Source organism: Lissotriton helveticus, chromosome 2_2 (genome assembly GCF_964261635.1).
Source record: "Lissotriton helveticus chromosome 2_2, aLisHel1.1, whole genome shotgun sequence".
Lineage (NCBI taxonomy): Eukaryota > Metazoa > Chordata > Amphibia > Caudata > Salamandridae > Lissotriton > Lissotriton helveticus.
In genome coordinates, this window is record NC_136060.1 from 468,926,486 (window position 1) to 468,951,567 (window position 25,082).

At 46.1% G+C, this 25,082-nt stretch overlaps 2 protein-coding genes and 1 long non-coding RNA gene across 4 annotated transcripts in view; 1 reads left to right on the plus strand and 2 right to left on the minus strand.

Annotated features, from left to right (window-relative positions):
- The window catches only part of SLC4A11 (solute carrier family 4 member 11), a 1,943,806-nt gene that overhangs the window by 1,149,179 nt on the left and 769,545 nt on the right, over positions 1-25,082 (minus strand). The gene's annotated exons all lie outside the window — the stretch shown is intronic.
- The window catches only part of LOC144821543 (uncharacterized), a 1,076,254-nt gene that overhangs the window by 179,869 nt on the left and 871,303 nt on the right, over positions 1-25,082 (minus strand). The gene's annotated exons all lie outside the window — the stretch shown is intronic.
- Positions 1-25,082, plus strand: part of LOC144821544 (uncharacterized) — a 359,946-nt gene that overhangs the window by 121,112 nt on the left and 213,752 nt on the right. Inside the window, exon 3 of one of the 2 annotated variants that reach the window (XR_013608379.1) lies at positions 4,327-4,561. This is a non-coding gene — a long non-coding RNA (uncharacterized LOC144821544). Of the gene's footprint in view, positions 1-4,326; positions 4,628-25,082 lie in introns of those variants that run through there. The other variant, XR_013608378.1, reaches the window with a different exon arrangement.

The window sequence follows — 25,082 nt, forward strand, 5'->3', positions numbered from 1 at the left end:
ATAAAGATGTCACTAAGAACTGGCCGTTCTTTCAGTGTTCACAGGAGTTCTAGGACAAATCAAAACAGAAGCATGGGGATTTCCCAGGTTGCTGGAGGTTTGTTTTGTTTAAAGAACTCGTTGTACTCTCTAGGAGCCTGGGGAAGTAGCCTTGCTTAATTTTGGACTGCATGGGCTACGACTAAATATGGATATGATTATTATGCCTTTATAAGGATATTATTTATTATAACCACATAAGGGCATAAATCAGGAATATCGAATTAGGGTCCTAGATAGAATTACAACAGTAGGTGTAGGTTTATGGGTGGCAAGGGTATTTTAGTGTTTAGGGCGGTGATTGTTTTTTCAATGGCCAGGGTAATTTTAGGGTTTCGGGTAGGTATGGGGGTTTTTTGTAGGTGGGATGGGTATTTTTAGGGTTTAGGATGGGTATGGTTTTTGGTGGTAAGGGTAATTTTAGGGTTTAAGGTGGGTATCGGCTTTTGGTTTGCAAGGGTGTTTTTAGGGTATAGGGTGGATATGGTGGATATGGTGCTTGGTTAGCTAGGGTATTTTTAGGATTAGGGTGGGTATAAGCTTTTGGTTGGCAATGGAATTTTTTTTTTAAAGGGTTTTATTGAGAAAACAAGAGAAATTTACATATATCGGGTGTCATACATAAATGTAGCGATAGGTGAGCGACTAAATCAATGCGGGAAATACAATTCACAGGAGTATGCAAGTCCACCCAGTTAGGTACATTAAAAAGGAAAAATACGATCAACAGTCCAGCAAAGTAGCAGCCAGCAGGGCTCACCCATCCATATGTCAGGATAATGAAGACCAAATTAGACACCCCGATGCATAAGAAAATCGATATAGGATAAACGACCCATCTCTCGGGAAAGAAAAAAGGAAAGAAAAAAGGTCGTAGAACTAAACTAAGGCAAAATAACAATCCCCTCCCCAATCCCCCCACCCTGCACCCCTGCAATGGCTACGGCCCAACCCCACTGGCAGTGTGCCTGTCGCCCCGGAACTGGTCCTAAAAGAAGGAAAAAGAGAGAAAGTGGAGGAGGAATATCAAACAGACCCCCAGTCTCCCGTACCCCCTACCAGTAGCAAACCGCCCCTACACGTATCCAGAATAATACAATGCAACGATTAAAATCAGACGGGGGGAGCTTGTAAGAACCACCCAACTCCCGCGCCATTATAGGTTACAAATCCCGTATCAAGTGAAGTCATAGTTCAAACCCATCCAGTCAAAGTCAACCCTGTCCGCTGTGATTTTTCATGCAAGTCCTGTCCGCTCGATCCGCCATTCCAATGAGTATCGAAATGTTGGGAAAGTTCAGAGTCAGTACGGAAGGATTGAAGCCAGGATAATAGTACACAAAGTCTAAGAGTCAAACAATGTTTGCTGTCCAAAGATAGGTCTCTAGAGCGTATTTGAACCATCCAGGAGACAAAGGGAGAGGTAGCAATCCTACAGTCACTGGAGAATTCGCTCCGACATATAAGATCATCCACGTCCATCTGGGGCGGCATCGGCATAGGGCAGGATGTACATTCGATAGTCCCGGGCTTGCTAGCAGTCGTTCGGGGGGCGACAAAAAATACCAAGTCTGGCTTCAGCGCGGGCCCTCCGTCTGACACTTCTTGCTCCGCGGGTAAAACAGCTCGTTCCAGAACCAACAAAGGGTCGGAGTCCGGTCCCCGGCAGATGATAACAACCGTTACGGTGACAACTGTGGGCACTCCCAAAAGCGCGATCTCAACACCGTCGTCGCCAGCGAGGAACCAGCCCATCGACCCCGGGAGCCCAACGGGGCCTACGGGCAGCCGATCCCCAACCACAGCAACCGATGCGTCACGCCGCCGCGAGATAAAACTGCCACCAGTCCACCATCCAAAACGGACAAGAAACACTCCAATTCGGGAGACCGGACGCCACCCACGTCCCGCGGCCGATGTTATTCAACTCCAACCCGGCTGGGTGAGAAATCGAGGCCCCGGCTTCAACTCTGGGTTAGGCCGAGAATGGGACACGGCGTATCTTCGTCCTGAAAGCAGCTAGAAATTCCGGGATTGCACCTTTAGAGTCAGGAACACCTCAGCTGCACGGGAGTCCGGTGAGAAATCAGGATAATCAGCAGGATTTATGAGCAACTGGCGGAGGTCGGCGGAGCCGGGAGCTTATGCGGCCATCTTGATTGCTAGCGTAGCTCCTCCTCCGGCAAGGGTATTTTTAGGGTAGGATAGGCTTTTGGTTAAGAGTATTTTTAGGGTTTAGAGTAGGTATGGTGCTTGCATAGCTAGGGTATTTTTAGGGTTTAGGGTGGGTATGGGTTTTTAGATGGCAAGGGTAATTTTAGGTTTTAGAATGAGCATGGGCTTTTGGGTGGCATGAGTAATTTTAGGATTTAGAGTGGGTATGGTTTTTTGGGTGGCAAGGGTATTTTTAGGGTGGGTGTGGGTTTGAGGGGTAAAGGAGATAAAAATATATCTCTTTAAAATATAAATATTTATACATATACATCCATATAATATAAACATACACACAAAAATAGTGCCTGTACCTACCTTTTACATTTTTACCAAGAATAAACCCTTTGTATATACATAGAAAGGATTTATACTGAAATGTAAAATACTTACATTAGCATGTTAAAGGCATATGTGTGGTAAATAAAATGTGTTGTAATGGCAATTGGTATTAATGAGACTTGCATTGTAATACCGGCGTTATAATGGCATGTGTGGTAATGGGATTAGTTGTATCGTCATGCATCATTAATCAATAGCTTAAGAACATTTTAAAATAATACAAGTTGTCATGGTTGTCTCCCTGGTACTGCAGAACATACAAAAACAAAAAGTTGGCACCATTGTCAGATGCAAAGGAAGAAAAACAGGACGTTGTTTTAAAGGTGCAGACGGTTTTCCCTCAAATTGGAGTAGAAACAAAGTAACACAGGAACTCTAACATTCGTCTTCAAAACTTGCCCAGTTATTTTTTTTTTTTACTATGGTTATCCTCCACACACTTCCTTCTTAAGTTATCTATTGATCTACAGTCCTTTTTCAGTGTCTCCTACTGACAGGACTAGTGCATGCACAGTGGCTCACACTGCTTGTACTGTTCTGTCTGTGCTGGTTGTGTGCCAGTAGTGTCGGTTGGTGGATGGGCAGTGGGTAGAGTCCTTACCATACTTGACTTCGAGAGAGAAGATATTGAGTCAGTCAGCGAGGACTGCACTCTAGATGCTTTGCCAGTTAGACAGCTTGCGTATTTGCCTCACTTCAAGGAAGTGGAGGCTACAATTGCTGACCGGCGGCTTCAGGTGAGTCTGTTCGTTCGAGGCTGATCTTGCATGCAGGGATACATCAGTGTTACTGTGCCAACAACAGCACCATAAAACATGGCAAAGGTTTACTCTAGCTCAGCGATCTCGTTTCTGGTACTTCTGCCCATTGTTAGTGGAAAACTAAAATAACCGCTATTTTGTCCAAGCAGCTTTAATTTGCATTAGGGTGCAGTTCTTTTGTCCTTGTATGGAATTTACAGTAACTCAATGCCTGCGGCAACAGTGGTGATGCTCCTTGCCGAAGTAAGGATCTGGGACCCTTTTATTGCCATACAAGAGTAAGGACAAGTATTGCAGCTCATAAGAAGCTAGATCGTCTCCCACTAACGTTCTCACACACTTTAGGCAGCTGGCCTTGCTAGGCAATGCTCCCCAAGACAATGGTAATCAAGAATGAATCCCTCCTTCAAGCACCATTAGACAGGCCACATTCTGAAGAAGCGTAATTGGAGGCCAGGCCAATGTTATCTACATAGCTCCAAGAGGAAATACAGTCTCTGATCTCAAGGGAACACTATCTGTTCTCACGCCAGTACCTAACGGGGTGGTCAGAGGTCAATTTATATTTTGTTTGACCCTAGGAATCATACTGAAACAGAGACACTTAACAAAATGACATTGAAATGCGACAGTGATTTTGGTTATGTATAACATATTTGATCAGAAAGGCTTTTTGTCGTCCATGAGGTATCAATAGCTTAATTTCGCTCAGCATGTGTCAAATTAGGGGATGAGTGACAACCATAAATTAATGCATTGAAGGGACATACTGTACTGAATCACTGAGAAGATCAGGTGTCTCTGCCAGTTTCAATGGTGATTGTTTTGTGATGAGCTAGCAGAGTTATTTTACCCATGAACAGCTTAATGTGGCAACGTTTTGGGAACTTATTTCAAAACCTAGAACTGCAAAAAAAAGTTTAAGTGCTTAATCAGCCTTGTTTTTTTACAACTGCGCATTTTTGCCATGCAGATGTGGATAAGGTTTAAGATCTTGTCCAGCGATCACATGAACAATGAGCCACTGAAGAGCAAAGTGGCTCACTTCCTCAATGATTGAAAAGAAAACGGTTTGGCTACCTTCACATCTCACTCGGTCTACAGTCTTGGCATGAAAAAGAAAAAAAAATCCTTGTGTGGGGAAGATGGCTTATCTCCAGCATGGTTGGAGAAAACCAAAAGCTAATGTGAAATGCCAAACAAAAAAGGTATGAAAAATTAGAAAAGATAACATAACACGCATAAAACTACTTCAAAATAAAGTAAGACTACAGTTTTAATGTGTGATCGCTCATAATATCCTACAAATAATGTAGTCGTTAAGCCATTTTTTTGTAACATGTTCTCTGAAAAAAATTAATGTGCCAATTTAGAAGATGGACTTCGCTGAATGGAAAACAGTAGGTGGAGGGGAATTATGAGGGGGTTGAATTCCACAAAATAATGTGCGATTGAAAGGGCAGAATATTCAGTGGAGCAGGAACCCTTCAACTCAGCCCTTTCTGAAGGCTATTGGCAATCACAACTTCTTTTAAAACTATTATGCTGATGACATCCAAACTTTACCTTATGTATCTCAAACAAAACCAATATCAAGCCCTACAAATTTGGCGGAAGGTAAGCATGTTTGACACTTCAGGCATCCAAAACCGCACTACGTTTCATAAACTGCAAAGTCCTCCTCCCGTCCCAAGCCCATTCATACACACCCACTCAACTTAGGCCAGGTCTATAATCAAACAGGAGGACGTTTAAAGGTTTAGGGGATAAGCAGAAAAGTGGCTGTTGCCCCAAACGGATCACCTCAGTGGTCAACACATTTCACCAACGGCACCATTTCTGCTCCCTCAACCATATCTCTACATCTGGTTTAGGCTGATGTGTTTGTATTGATGCTTTAGCTGATGATTTTGGGAGGATTAAAATATTTATTTGCTATACTTCTCAAATGAGCCTCTGTCATGCGGCAGAGTAGCTACTTTTGTTACCCCCTGAGCCCACTGTTTCAAAAGTGCACACCTTTATTTTTTTCATTCAGGGTACCGGTTATCTAATAGTAAGCGAAACACCTGCACTGGTCTTAATTAGATGCAAAAAGAACTATTGATTAACAGAATGCAGAACAATGTCATACATTCACCCCAGTACAGAGATCTGGGCCTAAATCCATCGCTTTTTTGAGTCTTGACCCTGCACCCAATGAGAACAGTCCAGCCCGAACTGCCAGGCCAGGTCCTCCATGGACTAGAAACAAGCATCCTAGGACCGGTTTTCACCCCTCTTCAGCCAGGATAGCTTGATTCCAGTGGCATGGTGAGCACGGGACTCACGTCTGAGCATACCCATCCCACTAGGGGTGACAAATGCAAAAAGAACTATTGATGGAAAGAATGTAGAACAATGTCAGTGTTGGATTTGCTCAAACACTCCGTCCATCATCCCTTTTGGTATCGCTTTGTTCGCCCTGAGTTGGCAGGGTATGCCCAGACGTGGGTCCCTTGCTCACTCTGCCACTGGATTCAAGATAGCCTGGCTGATGAGGGTTATGAACCCGAAACCGGTCCCAGGATGCTTGTTTCCGGTCCAGGGAAGACATGGCTTGGTAGTTCGGGCTGGATTGTTCCCATGAGGCACAGGGTCAGACTGATTTGCATATGGCCAGGTCTGAACTGGGGTGGTGGAGAGAGCTAAAGAATGATGGATTAAACCCAGATCAGTTGACTGGGGGCAAGTGTTTGATTTTCTAAAAACGCTTCGTCCATCCCCTTTGGTATCGCCCAAGTCTCAATTTGAAGCAAAGAAAAATATCTTGTGACAAATAGAAATATCATGACGATATCCATAGGCTGAAGAACAGTCATATGTGGATTAGCGCTAACCACATGATTTGACACCAACAGCCATTTGTTAATTCCCACATGGTCCTGCCTATGGTTTTTAGTCCTGTATGCTGCAAATTAAAGATTAAAAGGGGGGTTTCATTTCTACCCAATGACGCTCTTATATCCAATGCTTTAGTTTTTTCAAATGCAGTAGAGATACCAGGCACATTTTTGTCTCTATGTGGAAGAGATTCATCATCTGACTGCTGATGCAAAAAAAAGTTTAGCATGCTACTTTCATCAGGAGCCTACCTTGGTGCAGAGGAAAACATTTTGCTACTGTTTTGATTTGCCTACATTTATCAGTGAAGATGCAGAGTAGTGGTTTACTTCACTCGTATCGTGAGACCTCTTTTTTCCTCCATTTCAAAGGCTATAACTTGGGCAATTACGATTAGGCTCAGGTGGGGTTGAAGGTCTCGTTACTGTACAGAACCAATAGGAAGTGCACCAATCTACTGGAGGTGCTGGTGCATTTTCTGCGATATTTAATGGGGAGTAAAACCCATGCGCCTCTGTCATCTTTTGAGAAATCCTTGACAAAGGAGATTATTCAGCAGCAACTGGAATTGTGATTCTGCTAAATGTATGGCACAATTATAGATTTGCCGCACTTGCCACAGATTTCATTATCTGCTGCGTAAATAGCAAATTTTAAAAATTTGTTTCTAGCTCGAATGGAACAAAAGTTACTAACCCAACCGCTTTTTCTGCTGTGCAATGGCAGGGCCTTTGTTGTGTAGTGGCAGGTCATCTTTCAGATGCAGACTGCTGTATGATATTAATAAGAAACCCATTTACAGTGTTAACATGTGTGAAAATTACCAAATAGTGACGTAATACTGCCACAAAATGTGCCACTTTACGCTGCAACATTTGCGTCTTTTTAGTTGAATCCGATGCATAATTTGGTCTTTCCCTACTGCATAGTTCCAGTGGTCCTGACTAATTACAGAGGTCATCACCCAAAAAAAAAATCCAAGTCACCATTGAGCCTCTTAACACTAAAAGGAGGTGCTTCTGATATCCCGTTTTGAGTGACTCCTAGAAGTGCCAATGAGGTTCTCATCAAGGACTCCCAGGGGGTGAATGCATGACTATTTTCCCTTGGTCTTTTTGGTGGATTGCGCTATGGATGCAAATAAAGGAGAACTCTTTTCTGAAGGAGACTTACAGCTTATTAAAAACGTAGTTGAACCTTCAAGTGAACATTTGACATAATCCTCAGCCTGCCAGAAGGATTTCTCTGACAAACGTGACAATCTTCTGTGATGCGAATTAGGAACAGAACCAACAAAGAAAGCATGAATTTAAGAAAATTGAATATTTGGGGTAAGCGATTGCCCATCTCAAGGAATAATCAAAACTTGTCAGGGTGAACCCTTAAAGTTACCATATTAACCTGAACTCAACTCCTTGGAGGCCATGGCAGAGATCAAGCAGGCTTAAATGTATAATATTATGTAAAGTATTTATGCAGTACCAAAACAATTATAAAGTAAAAACACCAAGCAATAAAAATATCAAACAATTATAAACAGAAAAATGTAATTAATAAAATGACACCCCAATGACAACAAGCATTGGGAAAGTTATTTTGTTCAGTCATGGTTTCTGCAAAACATTGTTGGGTATGCTGCCAGGCCCTCAATCTAAAATACATCAAGTAAAGGAAAAAATATTTTTGGGTCAAAAAAGACAGACATTAGCAAAGTAGTCCCCGACTCTGTGTGTGGATGTGCTCCTTGTGAAATCACAAGGAGGTCAGATTCACAATGAGGTCAGACAACGGCTGAACTGGGCTGTGGGTGGAAGAAAAATGTGAATGACGCAACAGACTTCTGGATTAAGCCTGGCTGAAACCCCCGATAAGTAATTATGTTATGCACATAATTTTATCAAAATGTCAAACTTACACACTACCTAATAAAGCGAATCAATCTGATGTTGCCAACCAGCCTCTAGCCTTTGCTAACACTATTTTGTCAAGTTTTGTAAATCTTTATTATAAATAGAGAAGGTTGAAAAGATAAATGGAGAGGCTTGCAAAACAGATGCTCACAAGAAACCCAGAGGGTTGGATAGACAAACAGATAGCCTTGCAAGAATAGACTCATGGATAGCCTTGCAATGATAGACCGATGGATAGCCTTGCACGAATAGATAGCTAGCCTTGGATAGACAGACCTGCAAAGGTAGACTTGCAAAGATTGACAGATAGAATGATAGATTTGCAAAGACCGATACAGAATGATAGACTTGCAAACAGACCGGTAGCTAGCCTAAAAAAAGCTAGCCTGGCAAAGACAGATACATACACTTGCAAAGAAAATACATTGACAAATAGCTAGAACGATAGACTTGCATGGACAGAATGATAGACTTAAAGAGACAGGCGGGTACATACATAGATAGAATGATAGACTTACAAAGGTAGATAGGCTTGCAAAGGCAGATAGACTTCCACTTGCAACAGTAGATAGACTTGCAAAAGTAAACAGGCTTGCAAACAGATAGATAGCTAGGACTTATAAAGACATTTATATAGAGAGGTAGACTTGCAAAGGTGGATATTTAGATGGATTTTTAAAGATATTTAGATCTACTTGCAAAGATACATAAACGGGACAGCACAGATTCAACTAATATATTAGTTAAATATCTATATAAGCACACCATACAACAGCACTGAAAGCAAAATGTAAAGACATACAAACAAGACCTACAGACTAAATTAGTTTAAAATTAGAGCTGAAGTGCTCAATTAAAATACATGCAGGGGTGCAGTTATAAATTCATTTTATTGTATACATTCTAAAAATAGAATTATTATAGACACAATCTGGTATACCCTGATGTAGAGCAATTAGATTTAAAAAAAGGTGGCTCCAAAAGGAATTTGCAACGTCATTAGCAGGAGGCACGAATTGATAATGCTGGACTATATACTAGTATGTGAAGAGCTCCTAGAGAGCGTCTCACTTTCACATCAGACTCTAAACACAAAGGCAACACTAAAGTAGTAATTAAGTACAAACAAAAACACTAAAACTGAAGAGAACTACCTTGCATTTGGATGTGCTCCTTGTGATAGAGCACAGTGCAGTCACTCTGTGATGTTACCCAGTGGCTCGAATGGGCTGACTTATTGCCCCATACGGTAATCTGTGTGGAAGTAAAGAAAATGTGCACATCCAACATCAGGCCAATGGGTGCAGAAAGCTGGCGGAAAGTCCCTTTAAGTATATTATACATATAATTTGTGTAAAATCAAAAGGCCTTGGCTAACACCAGACTTATAAATCCAATCAAGGGAACTGTAGATATGAACTTTTAAAAAGTTAACTGATAAGAACATCAAAAAGTGCAAAGCGCCAACGGTAATCAATGCAATGGTAGACCAAGATCTAGGCGCGAGTTGAGGCGGCTCGCAATGGAGTCCTAGCCAGATATATAAATTAAACTGGTCCTGGTGCAAGTTTAAGCATAAAAAAGTTTGAAAAAGTTTAAAAGCCCAAATCCAAAAAAAGGGAATTAATTGTTTTTTTTTTTTTTTAAAGAAAATCTTCTCCGAGCAGCACAAGGCTGAAATTATATTTGCCACCATAGCACCAAAGGTCAGACACTATAAGCAGGTTGGTCCCACCGACAAGAGCTTTGAGATATTAGGTTGAAAACAATTTTAAGTCCCATCGCAGAAATGGGTTGTTTTTTCAGAGGTACTTGGGGCTTTTGTAAGGGGAAAAGTCTGAAATTCAACCAAATGCTGTGGAACTGCCAGTTGGGTACTTTTTCTGGCTAGGTGCCCCTGGCTCTGGGGGAAAAGTTTTCATACTTTCTTTGTGTCTAAACACCCAAAGGAGTACACTTTTCTAAGGCCCCTGGAACCTCGGGGAAGGCTACTTAGAAACTCTTAGGGTATCAGGCAGAGGCCAACAGCAAAGTCCATTCCAAGTCTAGTTGCCACTGGTCAGCTGAGCACTTTAGATTAAAGACCTCTTGAAGCTTGTTATATTCCTGGAGCCACCCAGGTGGTCAGCGAACTGACCCTTGAAGTCTATTTCTTTTTCCTGGGTACAAGAGGGAGCAGGTTCAGTCCTTCAGGACACCTCTCAGGTCACGGACATCAGGTTCATTCCTTTTCTGTTCCTGAAGGTCCCGAAAGTGTTATAAAGCGGTGCCTTGGTGTAACCCATCTATAACGGGCACTAGCTACTGGGAAGGACTCCTCAGCGCTCACCAATGAATGGTGTAAAAGTTTCATGGGGCAACCTTTCCAAATGTTTCAGTTGTTTTGCAAGTGGCTGAAATTACCTGTCAGGCAAGATTTTATGTTATAAAGGTATTTATATCGCGCACTGCTACTCAAGAGTGTCCTGGCACGTGGAGAAACAGTAACATGGGAGGCAACAAGGGCTAGATAGATTGTTTAAACAGATGAGTTTTTAGCCTCTTTTTGAAAGTAGACAGTTTTAGTATGCCGAAGGTCGTCTGGGAGCGCATTCCATAGAGTGGCGGCCTTGACGGTAAAGGACTGCCCCCCCAAGACGAGCTCTCTGAAATCTGGGGATCACCAGCTGTCTTTGCAAAGCTGACGGAAGGGGGCGGCTGGGAGTGTAAAGGGAGAACCTGGAACTGATATAGGCAGGGCCCGAACCGTGTAGTGCCTTGTGTGTCATGGTCAGTGCTTTAAAATGCTCACGCTGGGCAACAGGCAACCAATGCAGGTTGCTCAGCTGCTTGCGAACGCTTAGGCATCTCGGGATGTTAAATAAGAGCCTAACTGCAGCATTCTGGATGACCTGCAGCTTTCCCAGGCGGTACCCTGGGATGCCGAGGTAAAGGGCATTGGCATAATCCAGGCGTGCCAATATAAGCGCCCTGGCAACCGTCTCCCTAGCAGAGCGGGGAAGCAGGGGAAAGAATCTCCTCAGGGCTTTAAGTGTGCGAAAGCACACCCCTGACAGTCGCTTGATCTGCTCATGGAAGCCTAAATCGCCCCCAAACCAAATTCCCAGATTCTTAGCCACACCGCAATCCCCCAAGGGACAAGGAAATCCAGGAGGCCAGAGACTCTCTAAAAGCAGGGGGGAGTGGCCATAGAGGAGCACCTCCGATTTCTCTTCATTGCATTTCAGGCTAGCCTGGGCTAACCACGAAAAAACCGATGAGACACCGATGGGCCACCTCCGTCTGAAGATAGTCACCCTTCCATGTGATGTTAAAATAATGCCCACAGCTCTCCCCTTCTATTGAGCTCAGAGAAGTCATCTTTGCCCGTTCAGATCATCCTATTGCATGCTCCTGGGAGTAATTGCACACCTAATTTTGGCCTGAGCAGAGGTTGGGACTTGCTGAAGAGCTCATACAAATTAGCCTTCAGGAACTCCGACAAGTGGGCTACAATGCCTATGCAGGGGTGACCATGTTTAAAAGAGGTTTTTACCGGTGAAAAGGTTTTTTTTTTTTTTACATGTCGCACTGCAGGTTTTGGACTGCAGCACTCGAGCTAAGGGTAGGCCTCCAGTCATGTTTACACTGCCACTGTAGTAGATGGCACAAATAGGTGCTGCCATCCACCATTGGCATTTAACTTCCAAGCACGGGGATCACTTTCTACACCATATACTAGGGACTTGAAGGCAAGTTAACTGTGCCAATCTTGAATAAGCTCATTTAACCAGGTTTAAAGGGGAAAGCAAAATAACTTTACTCCTAGCTAACGGGTAAGGTGCACAGAGTTCTCTAAAGCCAGCAAAGCATGTAGCGCAAAAATATTGGGTGACCACACTGAAGAGGGCAGGTTTCATACACATGGTCATATGTTTACACATTTTCCCACACCACAGGAATGACACTGATGAGTGATCCAACGTAGACACAGCAATTGAGTTTTAAAACTGCCAGAGAATCTTTGTGAACCATACCCTTACAAAAGAGGTTTTACAAGAATGAAGACATGTAAAGACAGTGACCAAAATCTATTTTATCTGCTGTATCTGCTTTGCAAGTCAGAGTCTAAGGTTGCTGGTTCCTATGAGTAGTAAAAAAAAAATGAGCAATGTCACCCTAATAGGCTTCTTGCTTTAAAAATAGAAACTAATATGCTGCAGCCTATGTACTTCATTTTTAAAAGGGCTATTTATGAACCACACCCTGTTCAATTCAACTGGGTGTTTTTTTAACTATTAGTTTATTAAAAAGTAATGATTTCTCAGGCAGGTATTAAAAAAAATACCTTTGGGTAAAGATGTTTTTCTCTTTATAAAAAGCGATACTGGATCCTACACACAAGCAGAGATTTTTTAATACTGATGAATATTAAAGAAGATAGTAAGATCGTTAAACAGGATTAAAACACAAATAACGTTCCGTTATGTGACTGGTAATTGTAAGTCTAAATAGTATGGCCTCCGAGCTCCGTGGGGTGTTCAGAATGTGCGTTACCTCACAGCTGTAGGCCACAATGGTAGTAGTTTCCCTCTCCGTAGTGGAATATGAAGTGAGCCCTGGAGAGAAGTCTTAGGAGTTTTAGTGTATGCATTGTTTGATATGCATCTTTGTGCTTAATGGATGCTTTCAATATATGTAGTTCAGCGGCTTATCTTGGAAGTTGGAAATAGACCATCATTGGAGGTGGCGGCATGCATATTCATGTTGGTTGTCTGCATGCATTCTCAATCATTCAGATATGGGATATGTCAAAAGACAAAGAAAGGAGAGTTGGATTCAAACTTTTGATAGGTCAGAATGTTCAGTGGAGTGGAAAAAGGATTCAAACGAATGATAGTATAGAAAGCCCAAAGGATCACCTATGTTCCCCAAACAGTTCTATTCAATTTATTTTACAGAAGTGTCGTATTGGAGACAGTTGCCTCACTATGTGCAGTCTAGTTTGGAAAGATAACCCATCAGAACATATTGCACTGTTTTATATTTCTAATCACAAATGTATTTCATCACCTAAACCACATTCCATTCAAGAGGTGGTCAATCTTGACTGCAGACTGATCACGGGCAAGGCCCCTATACTGATAAATTTCCAGGTATCAGAAAATCCAATAATTGTAGCCTCTAACCTATAAATATACTACAGAACCCTGTGCAACTTTAGCTAATATTATATGTAGGCAACCTGCGGACTTTGCATTCTCTCGAACTGCAGAACAAAAAGCACGGGGCAGAAAATACTTTGAAGGCACCCTGACCCCCAGTCTCCCCTCTTGTAGCATGCATGCATGCAGAAACCGGGTGTTCACATGTCTTGTAACAATGAACAAGCTGAGTAGGCTCAAATATGCTTCTTACGAAAATGGCTAATTACTGTCTGACCTCTGTCAATGTGAAAACATATGCTGCCCCGAGATCTCGGATCCCCTTTCATCGCTGCCCGCTTCTTTCTTCATCAGATGCCAGTCCAGGCAGCCCTCATACCAGCTCAATTCTTTAGACTCGAGTCTGCTGCATACTCACTCAGGGGCCACTCGCGAGGAGTTTCACTTGGAACAATGATGGGGTGAGGATACTCAACTCACCCATTACTGCACTCAAACACGTCACGAAGGAAGAGCGGGACGGAAAGTGGAGCCAGCGGTCAACAAGGACTACAGAAAGGTGTCTGGGAATGTGGGGACAGACAACAGGGGTGACACAGTTTAGCACCCAAGAAGCAAAAAAACTGGAAAAATGGAGAAAGAAATGGAAGCAAGTTTCATTAAGTGCTTTGGGGATCTTCCTTGCACAGTTCCGGTGGTACAAATTAACACAAACAGGTTCAAATCTTCTCATTAGACTTGCACGCGGGGGCCCATTTATAGCACTAATTATCTGAAAGCACGAACTCCTTACAGAACGAGCACACCAGCCTTGTGTACACCCTAGGAGTGTACAACCCTGGTTAACTGCTGCAGCTTTCTCAAACACTTGGTAAATCATACATGGCAAGTATGGATGCCCATCACCCCAAAGAAGGCACTGAGAGCTAGTGCATGGAGACATTCGTAGTTTGAATGTACACTTCAGTCTTCAGTACACAGCGGTCTCCCACACCACGGACTTGTGTATTAATGCTGCAATTTCTCGTTTCAGTACTTACTGGACACGCAGGATGGTTAATGAATATTTTAGTTTGAGGCGTTCAGCAAAAGCGCAGTTTCACTGCTAACATCCCAGAAATACTCAATAAGGTCACCCAATTTCCATCAACGACAGCTACTGTCATACTTGAAAAATATTCTGGTTTCTTCGCTCAACTAGTCTCTGCCAAATGAACTTTAAATCGGCTTAGCCTATGGAAGTTTTCAGTGCTTAAGCAACTGCCAGGTCTCGCAAGAGCCCCCCCTCTGCTATGGATCGACAATTAGCAGGAGGTAATTACTGTGTTTTATCTCATGGTATCGGATCTCCACCGAGAGACAAAAGCTTCGGGCTAATCGATGCAATGGTGTCGGTCTAGTTCCCCCACAGTCTGGTGTAAGTGTTCTGGGAGGATTCCAGGCCCGCATCACAACAAGCATCACCTGTGATAACATCAAGCAAGGCTGCAACCCTGCCCACGAAAGTGCAACTTTCACAGCAACTGCTGGGCTTATCGGGACCCACGTCTTCCCACTGCAAGACAGGTTAGGAAAGACTGTGCACTCCATAACACAGGCCTCTCCGCTGCAGAGTGCTATTAAAATAAAAACAACACCACAGCCAGTGCAGGTAGCCTCAAAAGTCAAATACCGCCACGCAGCATCTTACAGTGCGCAGCTGGTGCAACAGAGCGCGAGGTGCCCAGGCAAAGCCCACTGTACAAAGACAAGATCTCCATGCACGTGGAGTCCGATCCATGGGCCGGGTATCTGGAACTAATAAATACACTGCTTCAAAACACCCTGGGAAAGAAGGTGCAGTTTCTATTGGGTGACTGGCAGTGCCCCAGTCCTCCCCCGCCCCCATCTTACAAAGAGCCTCAACTAAAGTGAACACCGCTGCCTTAACACGTGACACCTGCAGGTTACTTTCTATCCATCTGTTCTTCCTCTTTTAATCAAGTACGAGATGATGCTATTCAAAGTAATTTGCATGTAAAAGTAATAAGTCCTTTGACATTAAACAACTGGCGAAATTAAAAGCCATATCAACCGATTGCTGCGTGTAAATGCAGCTTGATTACAGCTGGCAGTTCCCAAAAGGCTGTCAGGGGAGCTGAACTTCGCAAACACGTTGCCTACTGAAAACCAAACTGTGGCCCAGGAGCCGTACAAACAGAAACCACGACTGCAGCGGGTAAACAAACGAGGCAGGCTCCTCCACAACATGTTTGTGAAGGGTGTGCAACATACTTCCAACCACCAAAAAAACGAGTAATAAAAAAACAAAAAAAAGAGGAAAAACGTCTGCAAAGTGGTGAAAAAAATGTGTTTGCTCCACGTCTGCAGAAAGAACAGGAAGAGCCCCATAGGGGGAGGGCTGCATCCTCCTGCAAGTTGTGTAAGGGGGACCTAAAGAAAGTGCAGGAGGCGGCGGCAGCTGCTCGGGGGAGGGAGCGGGCGAGCGGGCGAGCTGTCCCTTACCACATGGCTGGAGGTGGAAGACGCGCCGGGTCGCGGCCATCCTTGCTGCGGGCTCGCGGAGCCGCCTCACCCCATCTTCACCATCGCCGGACTCGGAGGCTGCGCTGCGCTGTCCCTGCTGCGCCCCGTCCACACTGAGCCTCCCTCGCAGTCTGGAGCGGCACCGAAGGAGGGAGGAGGCGGCCACACGGCGGGACACACCCCGAGAACCCCCCGCCCCGGTCCTAGCGCCGCCCGCTGCCGAGGCGGGCAGACACTGCTGCATTCATGCCCGCATCCAGCGCGCCCCGCGTCCAGCGGAGGGTCGGGTGCAATGCCCAAAGAAGCCACGCGGCCCGCACTTCAAAGGCGGTGACCCACCGCTGCATGTCTTCACGTGACCGGCACTCTACAGGCAATTCACTTTGGAAATTAGTGTTTCCTGCCGTGACTTCCAGCACACGCAGTGCATCTGAACATTTACATGTTTGAGAACCTTTGAAACGGCAGTTTGGCTCAAATTAAACTAGCCCCTTGAAGCGCACCACGTCGATGTTCTGTTGTTTGCATTGTTTTGCTTATATTTCAGATCTCGACGATTGCTCGAATCTGCCCTCTTTTGAAGCGCTCTATTGTCCATGGGCAACGTTCGCCCCATTTAAAACGCAAAAGTAAAAATACGTTTTAGAAATCCGTACATTCGACGTAGCCTACATTTCGTGGTGCGGGTTGTACTAGTGCGTTAAAGTGCGATCCCAGCAATACCATTAGCGGACTATGGGGCGGGTTCGGACCTTTCATGTTCATCCTTCCCTGACAACTTGCAGTGTCTTCCTCTGGTGAGTGAGCAGAGGAAGAGAAGTGGATGGGACAGCTGAGCTGCAGAGGGCACTTTCAAACAGATCCTACTCCAGTTTGCTTTATTGGCAGGTGTGTTCTCTATAAGATCGTATGTATTGTAGTAGAGATGTTTATGTGTGTGGTTAATGACATAGCCTACAGATCACAGAGCAGTTGGTGACATAATTTGCAGCCCATCTCTACAGCATACTACTGAAATATTTCATATCAGATTTTAAACATACCTAGGCTAACAGGTATGCCCCTCGCACGCCCCCAGTGTATGAAAATGTGGTCACCGAGAAGCTTGCAATTGTAGTGTTGCGGCATAGTTTTTACGCAGCTGCGTAACGTGATGCGTAGCCGCCATTTCGGTACGTGCTCGGAGAGCGCGTCCAGGACATGGCACGGACGTGTCTTCCGGCGCTCTTCCATATATATTATAATAAACCTATTCTCACCTACCTGTTCTCACCTACTTCAGTCTCCTGTAATCCTTGGGGACAAAACAGTATCTTCACAGTGGTGACGAGGCCGGGACTCAGCAGTGGCAAGTAACAGAAAAAGAACAAAACGAGACACCCCAGTCACCGAGTACCGAACCCCAACACCCAACAAGGATAGAGACCACAAGCCAGAGGCAACAGGTGGAAATACAGGGAGAGCGCAGCAGTAGAGAGCGCCAAGGTACGGAGCACAGACCCATGCCCACTCACAGCTGCAAACGGCAGGGCAAACTCAGCCAGCAAGGAGGCAAGGACAGGAACTGCCCACTGTGAGTACCAAGGCCCAAGCGCAGCGAGGAAGAAAAGAGGGCTACCCTGAGCGGCACACTACAGGACCCAAGACCACACAGCCAAGCTTCAGGGGCACTGGCGGAACACGCCCGGCAAAGAGAAGGGGGCGCGTCCAGCCCTCAGCCAGACTGCACACCAGAGTGGGTCGGGTGCGCCTGGGGGAGAGGAGGAGCAACCTGAAAGGCGAACAGAGATGTGTGCCCAAACCTCGTCACTCACGACGCCAATCCCGTTCCTTCCCAAGCCGGGTGATCCTGTGATGAAATAGGAGGACTGGAGGGAATACTTTAAGAACTATTTGGAAGCGCTAGAAGATGGAAATGGGGAAGAATTTCCAAGCAAAAGAAGGATATTGCTCCACAACCTAGGACCAGAAGGGATTAGGGTAATTCAGAACCTAGTCCCAGCACCACGACAAGATGGCGATGACTATGTATTTCAGCATGCGATAGAGGATCTGAACCACCACTACAGGCCAGCAGTGTGTACATCCATAGACAGATACAATTTCCAACAAAGGAAACAGGCGGTAGGAGAGTCCATCGACGAGTATGTCGCAGCTCTGACAAGCTAGCCATCACATGTAAATTTGGCGCCTTGCACGACGAGTTCATCAAGGACCAAATAGTCATGCACACGACGAATTCGGCCGTCCAAGATAAGTTGTGGGCTAATGGAGATGCCACGCTGAAGGAAGTAATCACCATGGTGAAGAAGGCGGAACTATCCAAGAGGTGCGCAGAGGCGGCGAAAAGAGACGTAGCGACCAAGCCCATAGTCAACAGGATCACCGTCGTGGAACAACCTGAGAGGGATAAAGTAGCTTCAGTGGAAGGGAAGACGCAACCCAAGGGGACACGCCGGGCAGAATATGGAAGAAGTCAAACCAAAGAGAACAAGGAGTATTAACGATGTAGCAGCTCGTCCCATGCAGCGTATGACTAACGCTGCCCGGCCTTCCGCGCCAAATGCATGTTCTGTGGAATTGTGGGGCATTACGAGAAGGTGTGTCGCTGCAAAAAGCAGAGGCTGACAATCAAGTACATAGCTCGGGAGCCAAGGGCAGAAGGAGACGTAGAAGAGGACAGCGTGCTGTGTGTAGAAGAGCACATTCTGGGCATTGACGGCAGCCACTCCAGGAAACCGCCATGTGATCTGGTAATAGGGGGAGTACCGATCAAAATGGTGGCGGACTCAGGGTCCCCGTACACCCTTATACAAAGGAGTGTGTGGGATGAATGCTTCAAAGGTAACCTGGGGCCACAGCTGGAGCCTCCGGACATTCGACCGGTCACCTACACGGGTGAGCCCAACCCCATGGTAGGATTTCGAATGTTGAAATTTGCATTTAAGGATCGAAGTGCAGAGTGTAAGCTGTACGTGGCGGAGAAGGGCCCCTCGGTGCTTGGATGGATCAAGGTGATCTGGGCATACAGCTAGATCCAGGAGGCGCCACTCAAGTCTTGATGTCCGGCTCGGAACGACGACCCAACGTCACCAGATTGAAGGAAAAATTCCCCACAGTGTTTGGTGGTAAAGTGGGGAAACTGACGAAATTTACACACAAGATAGACCTCAGGACCGATGCGAAACCAGTCTCTCACAAGGTGAGAAACATCCAGATAGCCATCAGAGATACAGTGCAGCAAGAATTGCAGAGGTTGGAGGATAATGGAATCATTGCGCCGATAAGTTGTGCGGAATGGTTGGCACCCTTAGTCGTGGTAAGGAAACCCAACGGCAAGGTCCGCTTATGCGTGGATTTGAGGGAGCTAAACTAAAACATCATAGTGGAAAAATTCCCTCTGCCAAGGATAGAGGAGATGTTGACAAAGACCAAGGGGTTAAAGTGGTTCTCCACCATTGACCTCACCTCAGCCTACCATCAAATAGCTCTGCATCACACGAGTCGGAAACTCACGTCGTTCCTAACACCGTTTGGATGTTACCAATTTCGCAGGATGCCCTTTGGGTTGGCGTCTGCAGCGGCGGTGTTCCAAAAACTCATGCACAGACTCTTCAAGGACATAGAGGGAGTGCAATACTTCCAGGACGATATCTTAGTGATGTGCAAGGACCAAACAGATCATGACAAGAAACTGGGAGAAGTGTTGCAGATCCTGGAACGGAACGGACTCACGACGGAATGGGAGAAGTGCCGATTTGGAATGACCTCAGTGACATACCTGGGCCATGAGATAAGTAATCAAGGGATCACACCCAAACACGCCAATGTTAGAGCTATTTGTGAAGCACCTCCACCGACGAGTAAGGAAGTAGTGAGATCCTTCCTTGGAATGGCGGAGTACTGCAGCAAATTTGTACAGCACTTCGCCTCTAAAACTCACCATTTGCGGCAGCTCCTATGAGACAAGTCGACATATGAATGGACAGATGAGGCTCAAGAAGAGTTCCGAAGAATCGAGGGAGAAATCAGCAAGGCGATTCCCCTGCAGGGGTTTGACCAACAAGAGGAATCCATACTGACTATGGATGCCAGTGAGAAGGGCCTGGGAGCCGTTCTCATGCAGAAAAGGAAAAATGGAGAGATAGTGTCCTAGACGCAAAGCTGATAGAGACCATCACCCACAGAACAAAAATTCAGTGTAATAGAAAAGGAAATGTTAGCTGTTGTATGGGCCATGGGCAAGTTCCGACAATTCATCTGGGGGACCAGATTCAGACACAAGACAGACCACAAACCCCTAATCAAGGTGCTCACATCAAGTGGGCATGAGAACGCCACCCCACGCATAGCCAAAATAACTCTGAAACTGTTGGATTACAGGTATGATGTGGAATACGTTCCAGGAGCAAGGAACTAAGTGGCAGACTATCTTAGTCGAGCCTCCGCCATGGAAGAAGCCCCCTCCCATACGGAGGATGAAGATGACAGCGTCACATTCATGGAGGACCATGAGAAGGTAATAAGTGAACAGGAGTGGGTGAGAGCGTATGAGGAGGATCAAGACATCAAAGGAGTGAAGCACTTCATACTAAGGGGGTGGCCAGAAAAAAAACACATAAAACCGGAGCAGAGAAAGTCGTTCCCCCAGCTTCGCTGACGACGCGGTTGATGGCCATCCTCAATGAAGGTCACCTAGGAATTGTAAAGACAAAAATAAGGGCAAAGTTGATGTATTGGTGGCCAGCAATGGACAGCATGATTGAAAGATATATCCGGGAATGTGCAAACATTGATGCGCCCTTCCCTGGGAACATTTGACACTCCTGCAAACCCATAGGAAGAGTTGTCCATAGACATTCTAGGCCCGGTGCTGGATGCACAAGGAGTACAAAAATATGTGGCAGTGCTCATTGACCGGTATTTCAAGTGGCCAGAAATAGACATCCAGGAGGAAATGGACACGGAGAGAGTGCTAAAGTTCCTCACAGCCACTTTCATTAGGGAAGGCATTCCTCGCTCCATATTGAGTGATAATGGTCCTCAGTTTATCTCGGAGAGAAGGAACAACTTTATGAGAAGGAATGGCATCAAGATAAAACACACCTCCATATATCACCCAGCTGGCAACGGACTGGCTGAGAGATTCAATCGAGTCATAATGGGCTCCATCCAAGCTGTAATAGGAGCGAGAAAGGACTGGGAAAAGGAAGTGAAAAGTACCCTGTGGGCATACAGAATCACCACGACATGCACAGGCTACAGCCCTTTCCAAATTTTGAGAGGGCGCGACCCTTTCACAAAGGACAACATAGCACGAACGTACAGTCTTAAGCAAATGGTCCCCAGCAGTGGTCCATCACAGTTTTAAAAAGGCCCAGAGGATTTACACTGAACATTATAATAAGAGGAGGAATGTGAAGGAAATGAACTTGGAAAGAGGAATGGGTCAGAGTTAAAATGGCCCAAATGAAAAGAAAAGGAGACAGTAAATTTAGCGAGCCCTTACAAGTGAAGGAAGTGTACCATAGGGCGGCGCTGCTAAGCGATGGAAAAACATGGTCCCAAGATAGGATGTCGAAATGCAATAAGATATTGCAGTGGGCCAGAGAGGAAGTGCAACATCAAGGAAGCCAGAATCAACAGGAGGACAGCATACCGTCAACGGAAGGTGAAGGGAACTCAAGGACGAGGGGAGAGGAAGAAGTTCTGGAAGGAAGCATATGACCCAGGAAGTGCGGAACAACAGGGCAGCCCATGCCAAGCTATGGACAGAGAAACTCCCCTGGCAGTGTTAAAGATCAATTCAAATGGTCAGGCGATTTCAGTAGATGTTTCCTAAGTTAAATTTGCCCGGCGTAAAACGCCTCTAATACCATACGAAGTTATTCAATAAAGAGGCAGGCGCTGGAGACAGGAAGACAGGAAACAAGTTTATTCCGTCGGAGTGGAACACATCAGATCAGACAACAAGGTATCGTCTCGAGGTGCTCTCCCAACCTCTCTGAGACCTGGTCTTTTATACACTGGTTTAAGACATGTGAACGTCCTTTATTACAACAGGGACATTGTGAAGTATGAGAACGACATCACCGGCACCCCCCCAGTTCCGGCCCATTCCAACACATAACAGTAGAGGCCCTTTCCCCTCATATGATTGGGAGGGGCCATCACGCAGCTGAGTGTTCTGCCGATTCCTTTGGAATGTGTGCGCCTGATCGAATCTCAAGGGATGGGGAGGTCGTGATCAATAGTGGCTCCTTTCAGGAGAGGCGAGTGAATTACAGTAATGGGCAATAAACTGTATCCTCGGGCTAAAGGATGACCAGCGGTTCGTACAGGCAGTCGGGCTCAGAGGAAGGGGTCATCAAAGGAGGGGTATTCATGGACGGAAAGGAGGTGTTGGTCAGGCGCGGGGTGTGATTCCTTGAGACAGAGTCATGGGAGGGGAGGGTTCATGACTTGCGCGTGTGAGTGCGGGGGCAGCCAGGGTGCGCGGGGAAGGCTTGCAAGGTTCAGGGAAGTGTGCTGACGGGCGATCGTGAACAGGGAGACCATGGTACCAAAAATGGCTGTCGTGTATGCTCATACGCGAGTCTGCAAGATGGCGTAGATGATGTTCAGTACACGAACTAAAATTCCACAGTCCTCCCTTTAACATGTCTCGCCAGCTTGTCAGTTCGGATCAATCCCCATGAGACCACGCACCTCTATCTCGTATAGGGGACTCATGTGCTCAGTTTTAAAGTTCAAAGTCTTTGGGCACATACAGTTGGAAATGAGTGCACATAAAGGTGGTAAACATTGAATACCTAAGCAACACCCACACAGTATCATGATTGGTATCAATAAAAACGTGAACAACCTCCATCCCCAGTTCTTCAAAGTGTCCCAGAACCAGCCTCCAAGCGACCATCCTTCCTGCTCCTGGTGAACCTCTGAGGACAGTCTGTGGAGGTGTTCGATTGCCTTGTAGACTGAAGGCGAGTTATCTGGCACGTAGGTGCAACAGCTGGAGCCGATGATGCGGCATGCACCTCCGCGGTCGGCCAGAACTACATCTAGAACAAGACGGTTTTGAAGAGCCACCAGGCGGACGGCCTGAAGCTCAGCCGTGTTGTTGGCGAGGATGCCAGCGGTGATGTTAATGGTTGTTTCTAATGCCTGAGTCCGGTGTCGGATAGCGCGGCTATTTGCCATTGGTCCCCACAGAGGAACAAGTCCCTTTGCTGCATCCAGGAACTGTGCTCCGGTGGAGTCGGCTTGTTCAACATCTCCGGCGCGCTTTTGCCGGTGGTGGTTGGCTGGAGCCACATACGTGGGAGGAAGAATGAAGGCGATGTAGCACATACCCCTCCAGCCTCTTGGGAGCCAAGTGTAAGCTTTGGTGCCACAAACAAAGTACATATTCGGGGAAGCGACAAAGGAGGGGGGGGTCAGCTGAGACCAATGTTTTGGTGATGCGACAAGAACTGTGACCCACCAGCTGCGTTCCTTGTCCTTCGAGGCATACAAGTCCTGTGACATTGATGACAGACAGGGCCACAGTCAGGGTGGCAGCCGTTTGTTTCCGCAGGTGGGAGAAGGTGGGTCTGGCTGGATTGTGGAGCACTTGCATCTCGACCCTTTCTTTGGCAGGGATGTTCGTGAGGAAGGTTGAACCTGAAATTGCAGGACAAAAGGGTTTTCCTGTTTTGTTCAGCCAGAACCCATAGTAGAAGTGTGACACCGTTTGACCAGAAGTTGCGTTGTCCTTGTGGCTTTCCTGCATGAGGATCAACCAGGCGAGGCAGGAGCCGTGAACTGAGAAAGGAGAAGGGATGAAGGGGATGGAGTGTCCGGTAGCATGTGGGAGCAACCCACAGATCCAGCAGTTCGTGGCATTTGCAGCAAGGTTGTGCTGGTGCAACAGTTGTACGAAGGAATTGTTCCAGAACTCCCTACGCCTTTCTCGGAGCTGAGGTGGAAGGGTGATCAGGTGGTGTTCTTTCGCTGTTGGCTGGACAGTGGTTGGCAACATCTGGTGAGCGGGTGTGCTTTCCTCCAAGATCCAGAAGGAAGTCATGAGGAGGAGGCAAAAGAGGAAGACAATGAAGAAAGCGATTGTCTTTGATTTGTGCAAATTGTCAGTCTTTGGGTTCCTGTAGTGGGTATTTCCTGTTGCTTCCGACGTCTTCTTATCTGGCGCTTCCATCATCTTCATATCTGGCGCTTCCATCATCTTCATCTTCAAGGTGCTCGGTAGTGGGCAGAACCACAGACTTTGTTTAGCTTCTCTCCGGGTAACCCTTGGTTGCTTTGGGTCACCTTTCTGAGATTTTTAACTTAGTCAGTGGCCTACTTAGCCGAAGCTCCCTCCTTTCGACGCAGGAAATACCCTTCTCGAGATGGCACAGTGGGATCAGAGTGTTTTGCAAGTTCAAGTGCCTCAGTATCAGGATAGCAGTTCAGTGATGGTCGGTCTTTGTTCAGGAGCTCTTCTTGGGTGCTGACGTTGTCTGTTGTGGCCAGGGTCGAGGAAATCTTCTTGCAGTGGTGTGCATGCAGCCAGTTCTTCTTCCCTTCCACTCGAAGAGCCGTTCGAGTGGTGATCAGCACTTGCCAGGGGCCCGTCCACCGGGGTTCCAGACTCTTCGCTCGTTGAAAGTTCCGGATTAGGATGTAGTCCCCCGGTTGGATATCGTGACCGGGACCCCTGGAAGCATCGGGGATGGCCTGCTGCACCTGTTGATGAATGACAGACAACGTTTTAGTTAATTTGCATAAATAATCTGACAGCAGGACGTCGGGGACGTCGTGAATGGAGGTCGGTTTGGGGGCAGTCCAGAGGTTCATAGGCCGGCCAAACACAACTTCGTAGGGGGTCAAGTGGTGCTTAATGGGAGTGGAGCGCATCGATAGTAATGCCAGTGGAAGGGCATCTGGCCACTTAAGTCCTGTGGTGGCCACTATTTTCGACAGTTTCAGTTTCAGTGTAGCGTTGTGTCGTTCGACCAGGCCAGCAGACTGGGGGTGGAAGACTGCGTGGAATCTTTGTTTTACCCCCAACCCCTTCAGGATTAGTTGGATAACTTCAGCTATGAAGTGGGGGCCATTGTCGCTCCATAAAATTTGACAAAGGCCGTAGCGGGGGAAAAACTCTTTCAGTAGTACTTTGGCAGTAGTCATGGCAGTGTTATCTCGGGTCGGATAGGCTTCCACCCATTTGCTGAAGGCACATACAATGACTAATACGTACTTCAAGCCTTGGCACCTCTCTAATTGGA